Raw genomic sequence first — 24,718 nt, 5'->3', positions numbered from 1 at the left:
ATAAATACATTCTCCCAAATCAGTCATCAACAACCTCCAGTATCACTGAGAAAGAAGCAGCATGGCTTTTCCCACAAATCTACTAGAGTTCTTTGAGGCTGTGAACAAGCTGGGGGGGGGGGGGGAGGGTATAAGCTATCTGATATAGTTTATCTGGATTTTCAAAAAGCTTTTGACAAAAATGCCAAAGGCTCTTAATGAAATTAGGCTGTCATGGAATTAGAGGCAAGGATCGATAACTGGATAAAGGACAGAAAGTACAGAGTAGGTATAAACGGTAAGTTCTCACAATGAAGAGAAATAAGCAGTTGGGTACCTCAAGGGGCCTATTCTGGGACCTGTGCTGTTTGACATATGCATGAATGATTTAGAGGACTGGGGTGTAAATAGTGAGGTGGCCAATTTGCAGATGATGCCAAACTATTCAGGGTGGTAAAAGCCAAAGCTGAATGTGAAAAATGGCAAAAGGTAAAACTTACAGACTGAGCAACAAAACGGGGGTTGAAGTTCAATGTTGGTAAGTCAAACTGGCGTGCATGGGGAAAAAAAACCTGATATGCATGTACACAATGGTGGGCTATGCATTAGCAGCAACAGGCAAAAAGACAAATAAGATGTCAGGAAAACAAAAAGAAAAATGTCATCATGCCACTGTATAAATCAACACTATACCCACACCTTGCATACTGCATGCAGGTTTGGTCTCCCCACCCCTGAAAGGATATGGTTGACCAGAAAAGCTCGGAGAAGGTTAACAAGAACATTCAGAGACATGAAAAGACTTCCATACAAAGAAAGACTAAATAAACCAAGGCATCTCAGCTTGGAGAAACCATATAAGTCTATAAAATAATGAATGGTATGCAGAAAGTAAGTAGGGTTTACCTACTCTCACAATTCTAGATCTAGAGCACATACAAGGAAATTATTAGGAAGCGGTTATAACACTAAAAAAAAGGATGCTCTTTTTCACACAAGGTGTGAACTTGCTACAACTTGCTACGTATTAACTTGCTACATTCTGGTACAAGGCGCTACACGATACCAATATTTTAACCAGGTTGCAAAGCTCTCCTCTTATCTTTTCCATAGCTCTACTTCTTCCCACTTCTGGTGTGTGGTCGTCTGAGCTATTCTGAAGCTGATACTGCTACTTCCACAGTAGCTGCGCCTCTATATAGTTACAGTTCTACTAACTATGCTCTGAATATACCCACCTCAGTTCCATGTTGCAGAAGGAAGACCAGGCTCTGCAGAAAGCTTCTGCCCCTCAAATTATTGTCTAAATATGCATGTGGCTAGACATCAGGATTGGCCGCTAAATTGCCTAAACAGCCAAGAATATAATCTTTAACCTTGACATTTCAAAGTGTTCTCTCAAAAACACTGGGCACATCTACACGTGACACTACGTTGCCGCAGCAACGCACTATGGCAACGTAGCATTGGCAGGCAGAAACCATGATGCCACAGCTACATCACCACATCAACGTGCTTCCTCATTATAGTATGCTGCTATGATGACGTAGCAGCTAAACATAACCGTGTGCCACCAGCATGGTGCAGTATGGGCTGTTACAGCGCCATCATTTAATACTTCCTTTTGAAAGTCAGCTTACAGAGATAGTTAGGTCCAAGGATGTGGTCGTCATGGGTGACCTAAACTTGCCAGACATCTGCTGGGAGGAGCAGACAGCCAGGTCTGACTGCTCACGCAGGTTCTTAACTGACATACAGGACCTTCATCTAACCCAGGAGGTACACAGCCCCACCAGGGGAGACGCCTTGTTGGATTTGGTCCTGGCCATGGGCGACGACCTGGTATGGGGTCTGCGGGTGCTTGACCGCCTAGGCAATAGTGATCATCGTCTGCTGGAATTCACCATCCAGCGCAAGGTGGTGAAAGCCTCCAGCTAGGCAGCAGCCCTCGACTTCAGGAGGGTGGACTTTAATGAGGTAAGAAGACTAGTGGGGGAAGCACTGAGGTCCCAGAACTGGAGGGAGTTAAGTGTCTAGGAGGAGTGGTCGCTCCTTAAGGAGACGATCCTCCAAGCTCAAAGGGAAATAATCCCTACATGAATCAAAGGAGGCAAGAAGGTGCAAAGGCCCCCATGGCTCACCAAAAGCATCCGGAAATGTCTCCAAACAAAAAAGGTGTACACCCGTTAGAAGGGAGGGGCCATCACAAGACAGGACTATACCTCGGTAGCTTGGAAATGTAGGGGGGCGGTCAGGAAGGCCAAGGCGGAAATGAGCTGGGACTAGCGATCCAGATCAAGGACAACGAGTCCTTTTTCAAATACATAGGGGGGCAAAAGAAGGTGCCAAGTAATGTGGGGCCTCTGCAGGACACTCTAGGAAACCTGGTCATCTCACCTGATGGTAAAGCTAACATATTCAACAATTTCTTTGCCTCTGTATTTCTGAGGAGGGACCCAGATATCTCCTCCACTGCCCCCCCCCCACCCCAAGGGCCCTGTGGGTGGCACACCCAGGCCTAGGGTTAATGAGGACCTTGTCTGGGAACTTCTGGAGGGACTAGATTTATTTAAATCTGCAGGTCCTGATTATCTCCACCGCAGAGTGCTGAAGGAACTAGCAGGGGTCATTGTGGGACCTCTGACACAGCTCTACGAGCACTCATGGCGCTCGGGCGATGTGCCGGAGGACTAGAAAAGGGCCAGTGTGGTCCCCATCTTCAAAAAAGGGAGGAAGGGGGACCCAGGAAACTATAGGCCTGTGAGTCTTACCTCGGTCCTGGGGAAGCTAGTCAAAAGAATTATCCTGGCACATGTCCAGGAAGGGCCAGCAGGGGAGGTTATGTTCAGGGGCAACCAGCATGGGTTCATTAGGGGCAGGTCTTGTCAAACCAACCTGGTGGCCTTCTATGACCAGGTCACCAAGTTCTTGGATGCAGGTGTCACAGTGGATATAGTCTTTCTGGACTTCAGGAAGGCCTTCGACACAGTCTCTCACCCCATTCTCAGTAAGAAACTAGGAGACAGTGGTGTTGATGCCTACACGGTCAGATGGGTCACTAACTGGCTGGAGGGCCGCACGCAGAGGGTGGTGTTGGATGGGTCTTATTCGACCTGGAGGGATGTGGGCAGTGGGGTTCCCCAGAGCTCGGTTTTCCGGCCCGCACTATTCAACATCTTCATCAGTGACTTCGGCGAGGGGGTAGAAAGCACCCTGTTCAAGTTTTCAGATGACTCTAAGATGTGGGGGGAAGTAGGTACGCTAGTAGGAAGGAACAGGCTGCAAGCAGATCTAGACAGGTTACAGGGGTGTGCCAAAGATAACAGGATGGGGTTTAACGCTGACAAGTGCAGGGTAACGCACCTGGGGAGGAAGAACCAGCGGCACACCTACAGGCTGGGGAACTCCCTTCTCGCCAGTGTTGAGACAGAAAAGGATCTTGGAGTCATCATTGATGCCACAATGAACATGGGCCGACAATGTGGGGACGCAGTCAGGAAGGCCAACCATACCTTGTTGTGCATCCACAGATGCATCTCAAGCAGGTCCAAGGAGGTGATCCTCCCCCTCTACGCAACACTGGTCAGGCTACAGCTGGAGTACTGCGTCCAGTTCTGGGCCCCGCACTTCAGGAGGGAGGTCGTCAATATGGAGAGGGTCCAGAGGAGGGCCACCCACATGATCAGGGGTCAGCAGGGCAGGCCCTACAAGGAGAGGCTGAGGGACCCAAACCTGTTCAGCCTCCAAAAGAGAAGGCTGAGAGGGGATCTAGTGGCAGTCTACAAACTAGTCAAGGGGGACCAGAAGGCATTGGAAGAGTCCCTGTTCCCCCGAGCAATCCCAGAAGTTACAAGAAACAACGGACACAAGCTAGCAGAGGGTAGTTTCAGGCTAGACATTAAGAAGCGCTATTTCACAGTCAGGGCGGCTAGGACCTGGAACCAACTTCCAAAAGAAGTGCTGCTGGCTCCTACCTTGGGGGTCTTTAAAAGGAGGCTGGACAAACATCTGGCCGGGGTTGTTTGACCCCAGTACTCTTTTCTGCCACGGCAAGGGGTCAGACTAGATGATCTCCTCAGGTCCCTTCCGACCCTACCAACTATGAAACTATGAAACAACGGCACCATAGGGGCACGTGTAGACATATCCACTGTGTGAAAAATAACTCCATTTTGTTTGTTTCAACTTATTACCTACTAGTTTCATTTTGGGATCTCTAGTACTTAAAATATCCTCAGCTCTTTGGTGAAGCCAACTCAGTTTTCCTTCCTCAAATTAATGGATTTTCAATCAACTTGAGCTATTAATTTGAGCTAATAACTTGAGCTATCTTTATAAAGGCAAGTCTGGACAACTTAAATGTTTGTAGTTAGCTTGACCCTTAGGTAAGCCACAGCTGTTTGTTGACTGTAGCTGTGGACTGTTCTAACATACTTTGGAGGTTGTTTTGGCCTCCAGATGTGCCTCCCATGACATTGTCCTGGACACTTAGCACAGAATTGGACTTTGGGATCCTACTTCTCAGTTTTATGTTCACACTTGCTTCTCAGTGGTGATAGGAGTCCATTCAGTTTCTTTTTAATTGAATCACAACTGGTCCCTTAACTTCCCAAAGCTAATTATGAACAATATTAGATATTCAATATACCCAATATTAGGCAATCTATGAATTGTGCAGGATAGACTGATTATTTCTTTGGGATGAGGGGCTGCTTTTGCCAGTAAAACCATTTGTGTTAAGTGGTTCTGAGTCTTTAAAGCTCTTGGACATGATGAGGGTTAAAATTTGGATTATTGTCATGAGCATCACTGGTAAAAGTAACTTTTATCCCAAATCTAAAAGACAAACCATTGCCAGAGAGTGTATATGAATCCTAAAGGGCATATATTTTTATTACTCAACAACAGCCTAGGAAAATTTACGCTGCCATAATTCTTTTGTTTGTAAAGATTCAGTGTTTTTGTCTGGATCTATTATTGCTTTGAACTGACTGGCTCAACATTATCACATAGCACTTGGAACAGCTAATCCACCCTGTTTGACAGGTCTATAAAAATACCTGTATGCTCACTCTTGGCTTTTTCTTAGTCTATATGAATTCTAACAACATCCTCTGAATTCCTGCTAGATTTATACCAAGAATGATAATAGACATATGTGAAACAAGAAAGAAATCCTATGCTGTGACTATTCTCCAACAAAAAGCAGGACACTTCCCCTATGTTCCAAATCTTTTTTTATTTGATGATGTAGGGGTTTGAGGCTAAAACCATGCAACTGTCCCAGGTTGTCTGGGATTCACGTTATCAGGCATCTTATAGAATTTGTTGCCCATTTGCACCTGGATATTCTCGGGGGGGGGGGGGGGTGACTTCTCAGAGTCTGGCAATGTATAGCTAGCATTTCAGATTTGGCAGAGTATACTTTAAAGCCATACGCTTTCTCAAGTCCTGGATTTTTTTTAGATACTAATTTTGGAAAAACATTCAAGTTACATAAAAATAATATTACATCATCAACCTATACAGCTATTTTCTGATGTGTTCTTGCTATTCCTGCATTAAACTAAATATTCCATATCTTTATTTTCCATGAGAAAGTCTCAATGGCCAATGAAAAGTGAAGAACAAAATGGACATCCCTGCCTCATTCCCCATGTAATCCAAGGACAATAGATTTAACCCTAGTAATTAACACAATTGCATTTCAAGTGGTATAAGGAGCAAATACCCATTAAGGGAACTGGGGTCCACTGTCATATTTGACAGGACCTTAAATAGCAGGTCTCTAGTCTGTCAAAAACTTTCTCTATATCAAAGGATAACAAAAACACTAGTAATGATTCCAGGTACTCTACCAATATTACTTGACCATCTACGTCTCATTAAGAGCCTGGACTGCAATGGAAGTAATTTTGCTAAAACTTTTACATCATGATTCAGCAGTGATGAGGGTCTCAATGGAAAACAATAACAGTAGCTTCTTTCATAGAATGTAGAAGTTCCTGTCCTAGAAGAACGATAATAAAGGTATCCCTCAAGGAATCTTCTAACATCTCCTTAAATGCTTTGTAAAATTCAGCTAGAAAATCACCGGGTCCTGTAGTTTTATCACTTTTCATAGTAGCTATTTCCTCTAATATTTCTTGTTTTATAAATTTCCTTATCTCGCATTTTCTTATTAATTTCGTGCACCTTTCGCAAGCCGGTAACTTCCAGATATTTTGGAGTAACATCAGAGCTGGAAGTATCTAAGTACAAAGGTGTTTGCTTATGAGAAGCAGCAAAACTAGTAGATACTTCTACATTTAATAGAAATGCCTGGTTTGATACATCAGAGTAGATTCACTCTATTTAATAAAATCACCAGAAAGTCGTACCTGATATACAGAGGCTTACTTTGTAATGTGGTGATAGCCTGTTAGTTTGGGAGATCTGATATATATCACTGCATAATATTGCTTTAACTCGCGGGTGTCAAACTCAGCCTGTGTCTCAGACCACAGGGTTCCTTCAGAGACCAGATCCAAATGGGCAGGGATGGCAGGTACCTGCAGCAAATATGGAAAAACCAGCAGTGGGACCACTGGAATGATGGCGGGGAAGAAGGCAACTGCAGCAGGATCGGTGGCTATAGGGCAAGCAGTGGTGGGGCAAGTGGCTGCAGGGCAAATGAAGGCTGTCTCAGCACAGTCTTCATTCACCCTCCTGCCGCTGCTAGCCATTTCCGCTGGGGCCCAGAGGTCCCAGATTCTGTGACAAGTCCGACCCTCTCTGCCATGTCCCCACTACCAGTGGCCAACCAGGCTGGATCCAGCCTGCAGACTATCTGTTTGTTGCATCTGCTTTAAACAAACAAAAAGGCTGCCATTATATTTAAATTGTGATGACCTACAAGCTTGTTAAACTTTCTAAATAAAAAAAAAGAAAATAATAGAGCCCAGCAAACTTGAGCCCAGCAAAAGTCTGCACTCTAACTCAGCAAAATTTCAGGTTCATTATTAAGACTGTACCTTCACAACTACAACAAGTAAGAATGAAATAAGCCAACGGGTCAAACAAAGAACAATACACTCCGGTTCATCAAGCGGACTCCATTTACTAAGTTAATGAGCATGTGGTAGCAGGAAAATGTCTACACCTGAATCCAGCTGTGGGCTGTGTGTAACATGTTAAAGATCCGTAACAGCTGCTGTATGAACAGTGAGTTCATATAGCAACGTAATAATTTTATTAAGCTATTTCCACCTTACCTCACTGTTGTCAGTGAGCACTAAGCTCCAAGCACTATGGCTTGTATAAAGTGCTCAGTCATCTGGTTAGATATCCCACAATGTACTTGCTCACAAGCAGATAGTGCCTCCATCAGGCCCAGCCTCTGGCTTCTTTACTTTTCATTCCATCCAGGAAGAGCACACACCAACTGCTGAAACTTCCTTAGCCTGACGAAGGATTTTTGAACCCAAAAGCTTGCTTAATAACTATTCTCCAACTATTTGGGTTGGTCTAATAAAAGTTATCAGATTCACCCAAGGAACCTTGTCTGCTTATGTCCTTAGACCAACACAGCTACAACCTACACCCCTCCATCAGGCCTAGGAGTTCCTGAATGGGAAGGAGATCTCACTACTGCAGGCTTGACTGATAACTACACTAAGTAGTGGCATATTCAGACATGCCTTACTGCTGCATGCACTATAACTTCCAAACAAGAAATGTAGCTTGAGTATGTGTAGTGTTGGAGGCACAATAATTAACACTGCTGAGAAGTAGAGCCGACGGCCTTGGGTGCAGAACTGCACCAGTACGTCTATGTTGCTTCCAGCTCAGTAGGCAGAATGTGAGGCGTGGTGCAACCAACTTGAGTGTACTGCTGCCTTGTTGGTACACCTGTGGTATAAACATACTTTTTGGCTTATATGGTCTCTATGGACTTTGACATTCCTCTAGTCATTCTGGGAGAGTCAACTTAGTTTCTGCTTCCCTGGGCTTTGGAGTTATATGAAGACAGTTACTGGACAGGTGAATAGAAGAAAGGAATTGCTGAATTATAATTAATTGAAGAGCACCAGTGGAATGTACACTGGGAAGATTAGGAGGTAGATACATATCTGCTTCTTATGATAACTGCTTGCTGTGTTTTACATAGGTTTCACGAGACCGAGGGAGAGAACATAGAAAATGGAAAAAAATTCTCATTGTCGGCTATTTTCATTGTTGTGCTATGGCACTGGATGTTCCATAAAAGCCTATTTATGGGATTAGTTACCACAACTGGTCCTAGAATGCAGAGGTATCTGATGTAGAGTAGTGAAGGGGAGGCTCTGTGGGTTGGGGTGCAATTCTTAACCAGAGAGCCACCACATTCATCAGCTAACCTCAGGTATCCGAGTAAAGGCTGCTTTTACTGAAGTCTGTAGAAGGGCTTGAACTTAAGCCATGAACCTTACTGAGAGACCTAGACTGCTCTGCCAAAGGAAGGGTGAAATCATTATTACGACTTGCAATAACAGTGAGCAGAGGGCATTAATGAAACCACGAGCCATGTGACAAAGGGATTTGAAAAAGCTTGGGAAGTGGAGAGAGGCTACACCAACAAGGCAGTACCACAATTACACATTAAACTAAATTGTTTAAATCTCCCCCATACAGTTGTTTTGTCTCTGCAGGCCGAGTCTCTGTGATCAAAATGGTTTCTCAGGCTGCAATTTGTTGGTCTCTAATGTTTCTGGGACTGTCTGCCTTATATTTCACAAGGCTGATGACAGTGGGGATTTCATAATTAAGCCATTGTTGGTCTGCATCCTCATCAACAGTGGTCAGGGCATCATTAGTGATATCCAGAAAATGCAGTGGTCTGAAGAAATCACCTTCCACATTTCAGCACGATGAATGTCTTGTAAATATGTGGTCCAATTCACCATAGTAGCTGCAGATCCCCTGCAAGCTCTCAGGCTAGGGACAGAAGTTACACATAAACGTGTTTAAGTGATCAGAAACTGGTTTAAACCTGTAACACAACAGAAGCTCAGTGCACATAAACCAGTTTCAAAATGGCTGAAACTGGTTTAAGATAAACCTGGTTGAATGTAGTATCAGACTTCAATGATTTGGGTCAAACCAGTTAATTAAACTTCTGTGCCAGACCCCTTTCGGGTTCAAGTTAAATCATAGTTCCTCAGCATCCCAGCATGCTTTCCAGCAAAAAAAAAAAAAAAAAAAGCGTTTGTGGATGCAAGTCTCTGGAACACAAAATGTCTCAAACTAACTTGTAGCGAATTACAAGTGTAGACACGCCCTCCATATTAGCTTTTTCATTCAGAAGAACAAAGACCAATAAAAAACAGGTTTATTAAAAGAAACAAAGCAAAAAAAAAAATCAAACCAACAGGTTGAGCAATCTATTCCTTTAAAAATAATAAACAGAAGAGCTGTCAGCATGTCTGAACTATCAGCAGCCTCCCTTCATTAAATCTAATTGCTATGCAATAGCAATTTCAATTGATGCATGCAAAGAAAAGTAATTTAATGTAGATGATGCAAGCCTCCAGCCAGTCTAGAATAGAAGGCTGATTCCCCTTCATCTATTTACACTCTGCTTTAGAATGTAAAACCTGTTAGCTGATAACATCAGCTTCCTAGTACAACTTGGGCTAAATTCCACACTAGTGGCAAATGAATATAAATTCCATATGCACTATGAATTTTAAAAGGCAAGCACTCTTTGTTGGTGCCTGGCCAAGGCCAGCACTTTGAGATCATCTACCAGCTGCTGGCTGACAGCTCACAAACTGATCAGGCAGACAGATGAGAGGGAACTTCTTTTATTAGACTGTAGACTTTTACAAAGCCTCAGGGCGCTTTACAGAATACACGCACTGTAGATTCCTTGAGGGGAAAAAATAACTGCAAGGATAGAGACTATGCTAACCTTTAAAAATGTTAATGGAATTACATTAAAAATATATATTAAGGGAACCTTAAAGTTGCACTAATGAGCACTCAAAAGTCAGAAAATGCCAGGGTTGTAATTTTAACTCTACTTCCTCTGGAGAGTCCTCTGCAGAACTCTGCTTGTGTGCATATACATTACAGCACAGGCTCTAATTCAGCTAAGTACCTCAGCATGTACTTAAGTCCTATTGAAGTCAAAAGAATGCAAGCACAAGCTTAAAGTAAAGCATATGCTTGAACATCCTTTCTAAACAGGGATGCTGATCAGTAGCCCTGTTAACTACATGATCACATGCTATTCCTTAAGACACTGTATCAGGTATTTCAGGTAGATGCCCATCATCCAGTAGTGTGCATTGTTCTGTGTAAGCAAGATAAACATCACTTACAGAAGTAGCACAGTATTTTGTACACAGTAAATTATATTTCCACACCATACAACAGATTAATAAAAATAAAAGTATTACTGAAAACTGACTGCCATATAGTTTGCCTGAATTAACTTTACCATCTCCCTTATTTTAGCCTAGCAAAACTTTATTAATTGCATCTAGATAATTAACTGGCCTTCACTATTCATCTGACCACTTACAAGCTTTAATGAATTTTACTCTTAACGCTTCTGCAAGGAAGGAGATTATCTCATTTTTTCCAGTTGGTAATTTAGGTCTAGGACAGATTATGGATTTGCGGATGCCAGAGTTTTACTGTCAAAGTGCAACCTTCTTCTTTTGGGTACATTTCACTATTAGAAAAGCAGTGATGAATCACTGAGGACATTTCACTTTCAAAAGTTAAGAGTGGTCAGTAGGGTGGCCAGGGAAATTGCTTGAGACTCAGATCCTTGGGAATCCAGCATGCTTCCTCCAACTGGCACATTAGTGGGGTTATAATGACAATTGTGACTCCTGCAAGACAAGCATGCTCTTTGTTTCCATGGTTTACAAAGCTGTTAACTGGACTCCTGGACAGAAACATGAAAAGATGTATTCACTGCCTAAGGAGAGGCAGGATGACTATGAAGTGTGTGTTTTGGTAGACTGAAGGGCTGTTGGAGGTGTCTTTTGACTGGACTGGATCTGAATGGGTCAAATGTTGCTGCTGTTGCATGTTGTATTTTGTACAGTTTTTGTGAAGCAAAGAGGGGAAATGCTATCACCAAGGTGCTGGTCAGAGGCATAGCATCCAAAGAACATGTCTAGGGCAGTCCTCTCTCACCCTTCCCCTCCTTCTTCTAGCTTCCTCATGAGGCAGTGTGCAGAAGCATGGCTGGGCGGTACATCATGAAGTGCAACGTTTTCTGGGAATTGCAGTTCTCTGAGAACTGCAGTAGGGTTACCATATGTCCAGGTTTTCCCGGACATGCCCTCTTTTTGCACCCTCCAATCTCTGTCTGGGCATTCTTTTGAAATATGATCCAATGTCCAGGATTTTGCTCTGCTCAGCTGGTGGGAGTAAGGGGACAGTGACTGGAGGCAGCGGGTACACATGCATTTGTGCGTGCACACACACATGGCCAGCATGCAGCCTAGCAGCTTTGTGGGAGCAGCCTCAGCAGCTGCATGCAGGTAAATCTGTGGGGAGGAGGGGGATGGAGGGCCAGGGCTTGGGTACTGTCCAGGGGGGCTGTGTGTGTGTGTGTGTGAAGGGAGAGAGGTGTGTGAAGTGGGTGGATGTCTGCTGGCACTGGGGGAAGCATGGTGTCTGGGCACTTGGGCTGTGGCAGAGAGGTGGGAGGCAGGCACCTGCCCCTCCTGTGGGGGGAGGGGGGTGCTTTGAGGAGGGTGGGGAGGTCTGTGGCCGGGCCGGCTGCACTGGGGCTGGTGCTTGTGCTTGCAGGGCCAGGCTGGCTGGGAGATGCTGCCCAGGAGGGCGTGGCCAGGCTGCCTGGCATAGTGCTAGTGCCCCAGCCCAGGGCAGGGGGTGCCACAGGTCTCCTTGCCTCCAGCCCTTGCTGGGGCTAGACTTGCTCCGCCGGTGCCCAGATGAATCGGAGCCACTGTGCTTTGGCCCTGTTGGGATGGGGCAGCTGAGGCCCCCTCCTGAAGGGCTAGGGGGAGCAGGGGGCTGCAAGTCAGGAGTGAAGGGCACCAACATGGCCCAAGGGGTGGGGGCAAGGGACTGTGGATTGGGAGTGAGGGGCACCTCCAGGGCCAGGGGGCTGCGGGGCAGGAGTGAGGGTCAGCAGCAAGGATTGGGGCTGCAAATTGGGACTGAGGGGTACCAGCATAGCCTGGGGGAGCAAAGGACTGTGGGTCAGCAATGAGGTCACCGGCAGGGCCAGGGGTCTGTGGGTTGGGAGTGAGGGTCAGCAGCAGGGACGAGGGGCTGCAGGTTAGGAGTGAGGGGAACTGGCAGGGCCAGGGGGCTATGAGTGGGGAGAGCGGTGCTCCACTGACAGGTGTCCTCTTTTCTGGGACTGGAAATACGGTAACCCTAACTGTAGAGTTCCCGGGAATTGAAGAATAGCAGCGGGATTTGCTGCTGCTACGAGGAGAAACGTTCAACCCATTTTTTTGCCACTGAAGCCAATGTTGAGAGGGCAAAAGAATGCTGTTTTCAGCAGCAAAAAATGAGGGTCAATTCTCCCTCTAGCAGCAACTCTACAAAACTACAAGTCCCAGAATACTCTGTGCTCTGACACACTGCCTATTCTACTGCATCCTGCAGCCCTCCCTGAAGACAAAGCATGGCACCCCCTCCCTGTCCTTCTGGTGCCCCTTCCCTCAGTCAGTGCTTGGGGCACATGCCCCACTTGCCCACCCCATGTTACACTACTGGTGTTGGTCCACAGGGTGCCCAAAGATTTTGATCACTCGGGCATAAGGCCAGTTACTAGAGCAAATTAAAGGGCTGCGCCACTGAAGGAAGCTTTAGGAACACCCTTTGACAGAGGTTACTTTGTATTACTACATGCAAGCTGGTTCCTGTACAGTACTTTCAGCAGTCTGATGATTTGTTTTGCTGTGGGGGGCTAAGCAGTGGGGAGGGTTGCAAAATAAATCAGTTTCGACAAAATCAAACTTTGCTATGTAATAATGAACAATACGCAATTCTATGAGAAAAGGTGCTAGGTGCTGCTCTGGGCTATGTCACAGATTAGTGTGGGTGTCTTCACAGCAGTTCTGTTAATTCTCTCCTGAAGCTGAGTACAAGGAATAATGTCACAGGGAATGTTGCTGCCTTGAATCAAGAGGAGCCTTTGGCTCTGACTCAGGGATGAAGGACCTGTAGTCCCTGCTGTGTAACAGCTACAGCGGCGCAGCTTCTGGGTGCTTGTCTTCATGTACTATATTCTATTCTTATATATTCAATTTTCTTTTATCTATTAGCAGGCAGGAATTATTTCTGTATGTGCTTTTAGTGTTCAGTTATTGTCATACCTACAGCTTACAACTGCTGAAAGCATTTTTTTTCCCGTTTGCAAAGCATCAAATTTTATTTGGTGACACTGTCTGCAAAAGTACGTACATTGTTGAATGCATCAAAGCTATTTGCAAAAAGATGCATTTGGGAATGCTTTCTGACTGCTTTATTCCTGCTTTTATGTTACCTGTTTTGTATAGCAGTGCTTGTCTAACTCTTAAAATAAAACAGTTACTTTAGGATAGAATTCCCCTGACCCCTGTCTGCATGCAGCTGGCCACCATCTTGAGACAGGGAAGATGATGAATGGAATGGGAGCTGAGTTTCTGGGGGCACTGGAGACCATAAAAGAGATAAGATATATAATGGGCTTATTTAATAACATGTACCCTCATCCCCTTCCTCTTCAACAATTAGCTCTGTTCCTGGCTTTGGCTAGGTCTTACTATCTACACTTCATTCCTGTGACAATTCCACAACTCTGCCAGCTAATGCACAACTGATTACTACTGTTGCCTGGTGCCATCTCAGTACATAGGGAACATCCAGACAAGCATGGCTGTGGGGCATATGGCGCTGCAAACAGCACATACTGCACAGTCTGGTGTTCTCTGCACTTCAAGGGTGCACTAACTGAGCACGTGCTGCGATGGATTTTTTTGACCTCTGGATATCCAGGAGTCAAAAAAAACAGTGAAAAAGCCCCGGAGCAACGCATGCTCGGCCAGCACGTGCTGCTGAAAAGCAGAGCTGGGTTGCCCAGAGCTGTGCTCCGCTGCCAGTGAGGCTCCATGTGGCAGAATCACCACGGCTGTAGCCCCGGGAGGCCTCCAGGACCTCAGGTAAGGCTGCTGGGGCCAGGCCAGTGCTGCACCCAGCCTCCCCTACCCCACCTGGGGCAACTTGCAAGGACAACTTGCCACACGGCAAAGCACACATGGCATGGGTGTTCCCTGGGGACAAGCAGCTTGACTGAGCAAGAGGGAGAAGATGCACTTAGATTCCTTGATGCCCTAAAGTTATGTCACGTTATTTGCTGCAGCAAAATGCCACTGCCATTAAAAGAGGTGTCATTACCTAGTTCAGTAAAAATAGGCCTATTTTGAAGAATTTATTATGAAGAATTTATTATGAATGAAATATTATGAAGAATTTGCCATTGGCTACCCTGTGCAAAATAGTCTCTTTGTTTCTAGTATGATAGGCATTATACCCCTTCACGCCTACCTATGTATCTGTATAAGGCAACTGCACCATTAGAGGGGAAACATGGAGACATTCATTGATGTTTTCAAGGGAAAGTGGTCAGCACATTGCTTTTGGAAGGAATGGAAGCAAAAAACCTTGGGTTTTTTGGAACCAGTGACACTCTCCTATCAAAGTATCACTGGGGGATATCCCCCTTCATCTTGGTGCCCACTGTGCTTGAGAAGTTAAAGGTAGAATATGTTCATCTTTTTTTTTTTTTCTTTTTTTTTTTAATTCTTCCCACAAGAAGCCTGAAACTGAGAATACATCTTGTGAAGGATAGCAACTCCAGAAAAAGAATGTGTAAAAACGTCATAGTGGAAGACAGGATGAATACTAATTTACATGGAAAACTGATAATTAATTCATGCTCAATCCTACTTCCTGTAGCTACTTAGGAGTTCCACGAAGATCTCCCATCAGAAATCCATAACAAAGCAGAAGCTTGCTTAGCTAATAGAAGTCCTAGAACAAGATAACGGGCTTGTAGGATATGCTTTTGTTGAACAATTATTTGTTTTTTCTTTATTCTCTGCCTTTAACATTAATTCAATGTCCAGTCAGTAGTTTCAGTTACCTGTTCCCATGTTATCATTTCCAATTTTGTGTGTGTATTATTTGTTTGCATGACAAACTGTGGTTTCCAGTAGAAATATAGTTGTATCATTTTAAAGGCATGACTACTACAATTATGGAAAAGTTCAGAATTCTGCTATCACGTATGTCAAATCACTCTCTCCAAAACCCGGGTAAGAACAAATAGCTTTTGGTGTTGGTTGTTTAAAAAAAAGAATCAAATGAACACCATATGCCACCAAAAATGTCAGGGCATTAGAGAAGTGCACAGAACTGCTCACTTCACATTACACTTTTGTCTGTAAATATGCTCTCTCTTACAAAGACTAAATCTCAACATAAATTTGCTTGTAGAAGTACAAATGCTGGGAAAGGCCCAGGCCCTTTTATGATGGACCTTTTCATTCTCTACAGAATGTCACAGTTTAAGTCAAATAAATTCTACTATTCTTGTGGTTGTGATGGGGAAACCAAAATATTAGCTCCTGAATCTGTAAAATGAAACAATACTTTTGGAAAACATGAGAACTACCTCTACCTCTTGGCCAAATGTTAACTATTAAGCCTAATGATGACTTAGTTTTAACACTTTGGGAACATTAACTACACTGCTGAGCCTTTCAATGGAAGCCTTCAGTTATTTCTGGACTGTGGATGGAGTCTAAATTCTCTGCGCAAACCCAGTTCTTCCCCCCCATCTGCAACTGGACCATGGAGCAATGCCAACAATAGTAATAATTTAAAGCTGTTCTTTCTTATTCAGAAATCATACATGCATAAAAACTGAATACGAAGAATGCATTTGTTGGCTTTGTTTCAGGATGCTGTTGTCACTCTTTTCGTCCTTCTAAGCTAGTATTCCAAAACAGCCATCTGACTGCAGTTACACAGTAACGGTACATATTACAAAATTAATTTTAGAAAATAAGTTCTATGAGAAGTGAGAACTAAAAACTGTTTGAATCCAAAAGGATGAATAATAGACAGGCTAAAACTGTGTAGAAGACAAAATAAATCAGATAGCCTAATAGTAGCAATGCCAAAACAAAATATTACAGTGCTGGAAATCACCAGAAGCCCTTGGTAAGGTAAGAAAAAAGAGTGGCTTTGGTTTTTGGCAGACTTTTTTAGCTTAGTATACTTTGTCAAGTATACTAAGCTAAAAAAATAAAATAATGGGGACAGGGGGCAGTTAAGCTGGCTCTTCAGCAATCTGCAAGTGATACTTCTAGCTGGATCCAAAGCCCACTGAATTCATTGGGAGTCTGTAAATGCTTTTGATAAAGTCTTCAATGCAAAGAGATGAAGATCACTGCTATCACTTGAAGTTGATGAGAACTGTAAGTGCTCAGCACATAAAAAATCTGATCCAGTATATCTAACGTTGAGTATCCAAAAAGAAAATCTGATAGAATTCACAGGCCACTTAAAAAAGAATTGGGCCACTATGCATCATTCCTAAGTATCTGTCATAAATAAATACCCTTTTTGTGTGAACAGTTACAGACCACTCAATAAAAGCAGTTTGGTTTGTATTCTTAGGTTAGTTTAAAAGACTGAATACAAATGCTATATGTTGAGTGAGTTTCCATGAATTTTATATTCTGGAACTCAGACTTTTATTATGTTTTCATTGCACTGAAATTAAATTAAACCTGATCAAATGATAGCTAAGGATTACATTCTATTTTAAGAGTCTGTTCTTTCACTTAGAGCTAAAAACCAACATTTGCCAGAGGCTGGCAGAAAAATAGCAAAGTAAGAACATGATTAAAAAGGAAAGCATTATTACAAAGACAAATGGCACATTCTGTAAGTCAACTATTAAAGTTACTTATAGCTCTTATATACTAAAACACTGATCTACTGAAAGGGTGTTTTCAGGCAGGCCCAGCAGTGTAGCAGAATACATTAGAGGTGTTAAATGGTAGAAGCCTTTCCTTTAGATAAGGAATGCTACAGAAGGGCTTTGTACTACTGTGCAGGGCTACTGACCTTTCAAAGGACAGTGAAACAATCAGAAATGGCATCCCTGGATGAGGTGTTCCTGTTCCTGCTTCACTCAACATCTTCAATCCATTTGGCTTGACCTACTCTGGGTCCAGGTTCTATGATCTACCTACTGTACCTGTACTGACCGCATTCTTTTAGGTATTTGCACATGGTCTAGTGGATGAGAAAAGCCAACATTGGCCAACATACTTAGAATACCCCTCTTCTGTGTCTAAATGTGAAAAAAGGAGGCAGTTTATTTTTTTTAGTTGGTAAGGGTCATCTAAATACCTCGGAGCATTAAATATTTGTGTCTCAATGCTGTCTACAGTAAGCAGAAGGAAATGCAAAAGACCATTGCAGAATAGTGAGGTGGTCTTATCTATGAATCATTGGTATAATAACTACCAAGTTTTATTATGGTTTAAAAATACAGTGGCACAAGACATTTGTTATGAATCAAAACATTAATGTGGTTATAGATTTCACAAGAGGTGCAAAACTCAGTTGGAGACCATCAAGAGGTACACTGAGGATCAAGAACTTTCTCAGCAAACCTGGGCTAATTTATGGTTTGATATCAAAACATAAAAACTAAAAAATGTATGTTGTTACGATGCAAAATCCAGTGAAGACTGGTTTTGACCAAGTTTTATTTGGAGTTATGTGTCCAGTCAAACCTGAAACTTAAGGCCTGGCAAAAACCCTGTTGTGTAGGCCAGTGGAGTGCTGGTTCTGGAGCCAGAGCAATGAGTGTCTCTACAGCCAGAACTCTCCTGCGGTGACAACCCCTTCCTTCTCCTGGCAGGGTAACACCACTTCTCCAGATAAAAGGAGGCTTCTACAGGTCTTCCAGAAAGCAGTAGAAGGTTTCTACAGGCTACCCACACCTTCTGCGAGCTGCAAAGGTTTCTATAGGAGTTGGTGCTTTCTTAGGGTGCACTCTGTCTCTGCTGGCACAACTCCTGAAACAAAATGACAGGGAGCTGGAACTAACCCCATGAAGCTGCCAGAGGCCAAAGAAAAGTGAATGTGCTCTGGTGGTTTCCCTGTGATGGCTGCCGTCTGCCAGCAAAAGTTCAAGCTAGTGCAGACAAGGTCTCATTCTGGTCTTTTACTGGACGAGCTGCATGGTTGGGATAGACTTAGACAAGCTTTCAAATCCAGGCCATTCACAAAGGTTGATTTTCTAAAATTAAAACGTTGTGGGAAAAATCCATGTCAATGAACTGACACCAGCTGCAGCTGGGAGTTAGATTCAGCGCTGCAGCTGGCTGAGCTCTTAACACTTCTAGGTTCCCAGTCACAAAGCTTGGAAACCATAATGGATTCTCTGAGGCTCCTGACTCAGTGGCAGTCCAAGAGCTTCCAGACACTCATGTCCCTAAAAATCTACTAAGGCAGCTATAGATCCAGGAGCGTAGAAGCCCTGGGAGCTATGCATGAGCTGGGGATTGAATTGGGATCGAATTACAGCCCCTCCCCCCCACCCCGCGCACATGCACTGTAGCACCCTTGTGCTCCAGCCAATTATCCTGGTCACCATCAACATTTGTGTTTGGGCAAAATAAGTAACTCAACCACAGGATAGTATTTGTCTCAGACAGTACTATCCTACAGCAGTTAATTAATTTACTGCACCTTACTAGGGGCACACATGTAGATGATAACACTTTACTGCTGAGATAATTAGTCACCTTCACAGTAAAGCGCATGTGTAGATGCACCCAGTTACCAAGGTCTCAAAGGACATCAATGGCAGAGAAAAAGAAACTAAGTACCTGACCCTTTGTATTGCGATTCTGCCATGATCACAGCACTTAAAATATAGAAATGTATTTATCAATGTTAATTTTGTGTGTCGTTAAGTGCGACTGTGCCTTTGCATACACTTATACAGCTAATGTGTACACATACACCTAAAATCTTGCCTGCAAGCAATGAAGCCGCCCCTGTTGCTCTGAAAATGATCAGGCCTGGACATAGGAAAATGGTTAAGGCAACTACTTACTTAAGTCAACTATAAATGCCCCCTGTTATCTGCCCACTGGCATTGTCCCTCTCCACATGTCATTAGGGAGTTGTTGGTTGGTTTGTTTGTTTTCTCAAGTGAATCAAGTTCCCTGAAAGATGCCAGGTTCACAGCCCAAAAAACAGAGCCCCCTGTTTATCAGGAAAATAGACAGCAAGGGCAGCAACGAAGCAAGCTTTTACATATTATATACGCAATGTGTGTTAGCTTTGAATGAAAGTGACTGCCTTACAGACATTCATCTCATAGACTTTGTAAAAAGCCACCCAACAGGGGTATAACATTCTAGTTACAATAGTGATTGTTGTCCAGATTAAATCACTGACCCATCGAGGCACACTGCCCTCTACTTAGCATTATAAAAACCTTACCTGAGCAAAGTTATGAGTAAAGTTATTTTCTGAGGCTCCTGACAGAGAATAACTACACAGAGTAAAGTTATGAACCTATCTATAGGTCTCTGAATAGGTAGCTTTAAATGCTAATCATAATTAATTGAATTACTTCATTTGCCTTTGCCAATGGGACATATGATATGATGACTCTGGAAGACAGTGTTCTTAGATACTGTAGATCTTATATATTATACCAGGGTAATGTTAATCACCAGAAAATGCAATTACCACATTATTGCTAAATCCATATGTATGAAAAATGAACTCTAGCAATGAAAGATCTGACTTCCTGTATTATGATAGGAACTTATTTTTAATCTCCTCAGAACATCCTTTCATCTTGTTTAGAAGGTAAAGCTCATGGGACAAAAGGATTACATATCTGGTGCATAAGAATTTTTAATATAATTCTTAAAATCTTCTATCAATTATCTTCTTTCCTGTGCCTTCTGGGCACTGATGACTGGCTCTATTGAAATCCGTGGGAGTTTTGCTGCTAACATCAGCTGGGCATAGTGTTTCCCTTCAATTTTAAGAGAGGTGTCAATCTGCTGCATGTGAAAACTGCACCTGTGAACGCTCAACAGTGCGCCACAAGAACAGAAGAATGTACCTATTCAGTAGGAGCTTCTAAACCACAACCAACCCAATGTGGACCCATAACTGAATAAAGCAGGGGTAGGCAACATTTTCTGGCTCCAGGATAGAATGACCCACAAGTCAGAGGTGGGCAGGTAGGCAGGTGCTGGGATCTGGTTGCAGTGATTTGTCTCCAGTGATATGGGGAGACTGCCCTCAGCCAGCGCTTCTCCACACTGCAGCATAGAGAAAGCACTTGCAGGTGAGTCCTGAGTCTATGGGCTGTATCTGGCCAATGAACTGCAAGTTGACCATCCCTGGAATAAAGCATGGGACAGGCAGTCTGCTGGACTGCCCAGCTCCTTGAGCATGCAAAGACCATAATCAATACATTAGCACTGCACATACACTGCAAATACCAATATAGGCAGCAGTTATGAAATAGAGGGCCAGGTCCTATTTCACCTTCACGTGACCACCTAACTGCAGTTTTTTACACTTATGCTCAGTAGGCTGCACTTTGGCTGCATGTCTGCAAGAGAATCACCAAAGCACATACATGATGCTGAGTAAATTGCAGAAAAACTGCCATGCTCACTGGATGGTACAGTAAAAGCCAATTACGGGTCAACCCAGCTAAAAGCAGGTTTCCAGACAGGATACCAGACAACTCAGCATTCCTGTATATTTTAGAGTAACCACATCTAGTTCAGAAAAGATTAGCTCACACAAAGGTGGGCCCTGTGCCAACTGGCAGCTCCCATTCCACTATCTGAGTTTGTCAGGGCTGTGTGCTTCTGCACAGTTTGGGGCTTCACTCCCTAATTCCAGTGATTTGCCACCCAAGGCCAGCTCAACACAGTTCTCCATGGAGCTAAACTGGGATACATGGAAGCTCACCCACTACTGCTTGTTGTGATAGGTGGCAGAACTATATGCTCTCACCAGTTGCTGTGCATCTTTCTGGACTAGAAACACTGGTAAATGGTCTGGAGTTGCTACCACAACAGCCCAGACTCTGTGATGTGCCCCACATGGCCTCAGGCTCATCTGTCATGAAGGCACTGGTGGAGAAGAAGAGGTGGAGAAGGTTATGGTGGTGCCTTTCTGTGCCATCCACATCCCCAAAGAAATGCCATTACCATCTCAGAAGCTTGCTACCCCTGACAGACTCAGGGACTAGAGAGAGTGGGTCATTACAGCCATCATAGACTTGCAGAACCTTATTCTTGGCCTTTGTGGGCACATCCACACAAGCGTGCGCATGCCTCTTGCCCCGCCTCAAACCCCTTTGCCCCTGGGGGGCAGGCTGACAGCCCTTGCTGCCCCCCCACTGTCCTGTGCTTCCCCAAGGGGCTCTGCCAGGAGGCTCTGGAGGCCCCCCACCCCTGCTTCTAAGGTAAGTAGAGGGTTTTTTTTCCATTTTTTTTCTGTTTTTTTTCTGGGTTTTTTTAAGTGATGGTGCCTGGGGTTGTGGGGGTAGCCTTGGGGGTGCAAGTTGGGGGGTGAGGCTGGGTGGGGCAACCATTGGGGGGGCTGCAGGAACTGGTGGGGGATGGGGCAACAATTGGGGGCCTAGGGTAGGGCATGTGGGCCTTGCAAGGGGGGTGGTAGCCATTGTGGGGGCCATTTGGCCCCTGTTGGGGGCCATACCCTTTGTGTGGGGGCTGAACCCCCTGTTGGAGAGCCAAACCCCTTGTTTGGGGGCCAAAGCCCCTGTTGGGGGGCATCGTCCTGTGGAAGTGCAGCAAAACATATATTCATGAATTCATGAAACATGTATTACAGTTCACTTCATTATTATAAGAGACTTGCTTTAACACTGTAAGATATATCAATAAAACACTGTCCAACTGATCAGTGTCTCTTTCTTGCTCTCTGTCTTTATAGTGGTCTTCTGTTTTACTTGTGGAGGAACATGGATTTGGGGGTATTTTACAGAGTGACTTTGAGATTTTTTTTTATCAGGGATTTTTCAGTTTTCCAATAGGGAACACCAGAATTCCTGCTAGGGAGGCCAGTGGCAGGACCCTGCTTGCTCAGCGCTGGCACCTTGGACCCATCTGGCTGAGGCTGATCTCCTGGCCAAATGGGGCCAGGAGGACATGCTTTGACAGTTCAAAGCAGGCCACCGCACCCAGAACATCTTCCAGGTGATAGGTGCCCAGATGGCCGGGCAGGGGGTACAAATGGTAGTAGTGCCACACAAAGGCCAACCCTGCAACCGCAGTCCACTGGCAGCTGGCCCAGAGGGGCAGATGCCTCTATATTCATAGATGTTAGGGTCGGAAGGGACCTCAATAGATCATCGAGTCCGACCCCCTGCATAGGCAGGAAAGAGTGCTGGGTCTAGATGACCCCAGCTAGATGCCCATCTAACCTCCTCTTGAAGACCCCCAGGGTAGGGGAGAGCACCACCTCCCTTGGGAGCCCGTTCCAGACTTTGGCCACTCTAACTGTGAAGAAGTTTTTCCTAATGTCCAATCTAAATCTGCTCTCTGCTAGCTTGTGGCCATTGTTTCTTGTAACCCCCGGGGGTGCCTTGGTGAATAAATCCTCACCAATTCCCTTCTGTGCCCCCGTGATGAACTTATAGGCAGCCACAAGGTCGCCTCTCAACCTTCTCTTGCGGAGGCTGAAAAGGTCCAGTTTCTCTAGTCTCTCCTTGTAGGGCTTGGTCTGCAGGCCCTTAACTATACAAGTGGCCCTTCTCTGGACCCTCTCCAGGTTATCCGCATCCCTCTTGAAGTGTGGCGCCCAGAACTGCATGCAGTATTCCAACTGCGGTCTGACCAGCGCCCGATAGAGGGGAAGTATCACCTCCTTGGATCTATTCGTCATGCATCTGCTGATGCATGATAAAGTGCCATTGGCTTTTCTTATGGCTTCGTCACACTGCCAACTCATGTTCATCTTGGAGTCCACTAGGACTCCAAGATCCCTTTCCACTTCCGTGCCACCCAGCAGGTCATTCCCTAGGCTGTAGGTGTGCTGGACATTTTTCGTCCCTAGGTGCAGCACTTTGCATTTCTCCTTGTTGAACTGCATTCTGTTGTTTTCTGCCCACTTGTCCAACCTGTCCAGGTCTGCTTGCAGCTGTTCCCTGCCCTCCGGCGTGTCCACTTCTCCCCATAGCTTTGTGTCAGCTTTGTCTCTACTGGCTCTGCAGTCCCCATCTGAGTCTGGCAGATGCACAGCAGGTCACAGCCAGGCAGCAGCCCCCACTGCCAGACTGCTGCTGTGGGTAGAGGGGGCAGGGAACTCTCAGGGCTGCTTCAGCAGTCCAGCTGACACAAGGGGTAGTGTCCCCAGGTACCAATTGGCTGGGCCCCAGAAGCTCCTCAGACCTAGTAGCCCTGAGCTACTTGCCAGGGTGGTTTTTTATACTGCTGGGGCCAGGACAGGGTAGCTGTTTATACTGCTGGGGACAGCACAGGTACTGGCCCTGTGGTCTAGCTCCCCATTGCTGAAGATCTGGGAGGAGCCAGGCAGGGTTATTTTGCCCCAAGTGGCACAATTTGCTCCACAACAAAGTGTAAGTCCAAGCACATGCGCTGAAGCAAAAAGCCCCAGCTCAAATCTGCACTGCTTCTATTTGAGCTGCTGCAAGCGCACGTGCTTGCATGTGTGGAAGCGCCTCATTAGTGCAGCAAGATCAGGAGCTCCAGGTGTTAGGTGACCAGGGCCTGCAAGGTGAGGAGGTGGTATGGATCCATTCTGCACTCTATGGATTAGCAGCACAACTGAGAAGCCATTCAGAAAGGAAAGTGACTGGGTACTGATAGCTTAAGGGAAAAAGTAGGATCTTTGGACAGCCAGCCAATTGGCGCTTTCCTCCACATTACGGAGTTCTTGGGAACCTCCAGAGAACAGGCTAATGTGAGGTATGCAGGGATGCGTGCTCTTGCCAGCCACTTCATGCTGCTGCTCACTGAGTAAGGCTTGGAAATGGCATGTCTGTTTGCACCGTGATACATTCTGGATCCAATTCAAACCCTAAGACAATTTGTCTCAAACATTGTGTCCGTCTGCACTCTAATGTGTGGAATCCATTATCATAGCGTGTTGTGTAAGCCAATAACCAGGAACCAGCAGCGGGAAGGAGAGGAGGCAGCACACGTGTGTCCCGCACGCACGTGTGCCCTTTTTACCAACCAACTGACCGGAGGCAGCGGTGGCAGCAGCAACAGAGGAATCGGCAGCGGGGGCAGCAGCAGCTGATCCCCCGAAGGTAAGTGGGGCGGAGGGACCCGGAACAGCTGAGCCGGATCCGGAAGGGAAGCCCCCCGGGTCCCATATAGCTGAGCCGGTAGGGAGCCACGCTCCCAAGCCGCGCGGCGCGAACAGAGCGCGCAAACAGGCGCGCTCTGTGGGAGCACGCCAGCGTTTGCGCGGGCATTCGCGCCGGAGGGCAGGCCAGGAGGGCCAGGAGTGGGACTCCTGTAGGGGTAGGGCGTAGACACTGCACAGGTCTACAAACAGTAGCTTGTAGAATGGTGTCTACGAGGAGTGCTGCTAGGGCCTCTGCCCAGGGGGACAAGGCTACCCGGGGCAGGTCTGAGGCCTCCACCCAGACCGAGCCCATGGGGGAGCTGGT

General features: G+C 45.3%; 1 protein-coding gene across 1 annotated transcript in view; it reads right to left on the bottom strand.

The window, feature by feature from the left end:
- The window catches only part of SLC35F1 (solute carrier family 35 member F1), a 458,666-nt gene that overhangs the window by 275,756 nt on the left and 158,192 nt on the right, over nt 1-24,718 (bottom strand). The window lies entirely within an intron of this gene.

The sequence above is a fragment of the Alligator mississippiensis genome, chromosome 1 (assembly GCF_030867095.1).
Source record: "Alligator mississippiensis isolate rAllMis1 chromosome 1, rAllMis1, whole genome shotgun sequence".
Lineage (NCBI taxonomy): Eukaryota > Metazoa > Chordata > Crocodylia > Alligatoridae > Alligator > Alligator mississippiensis.
Note: the sequence above shows the minus strand (reverse complement) of the source record. Positions and strands in the feature narration are given on the sequence as shown.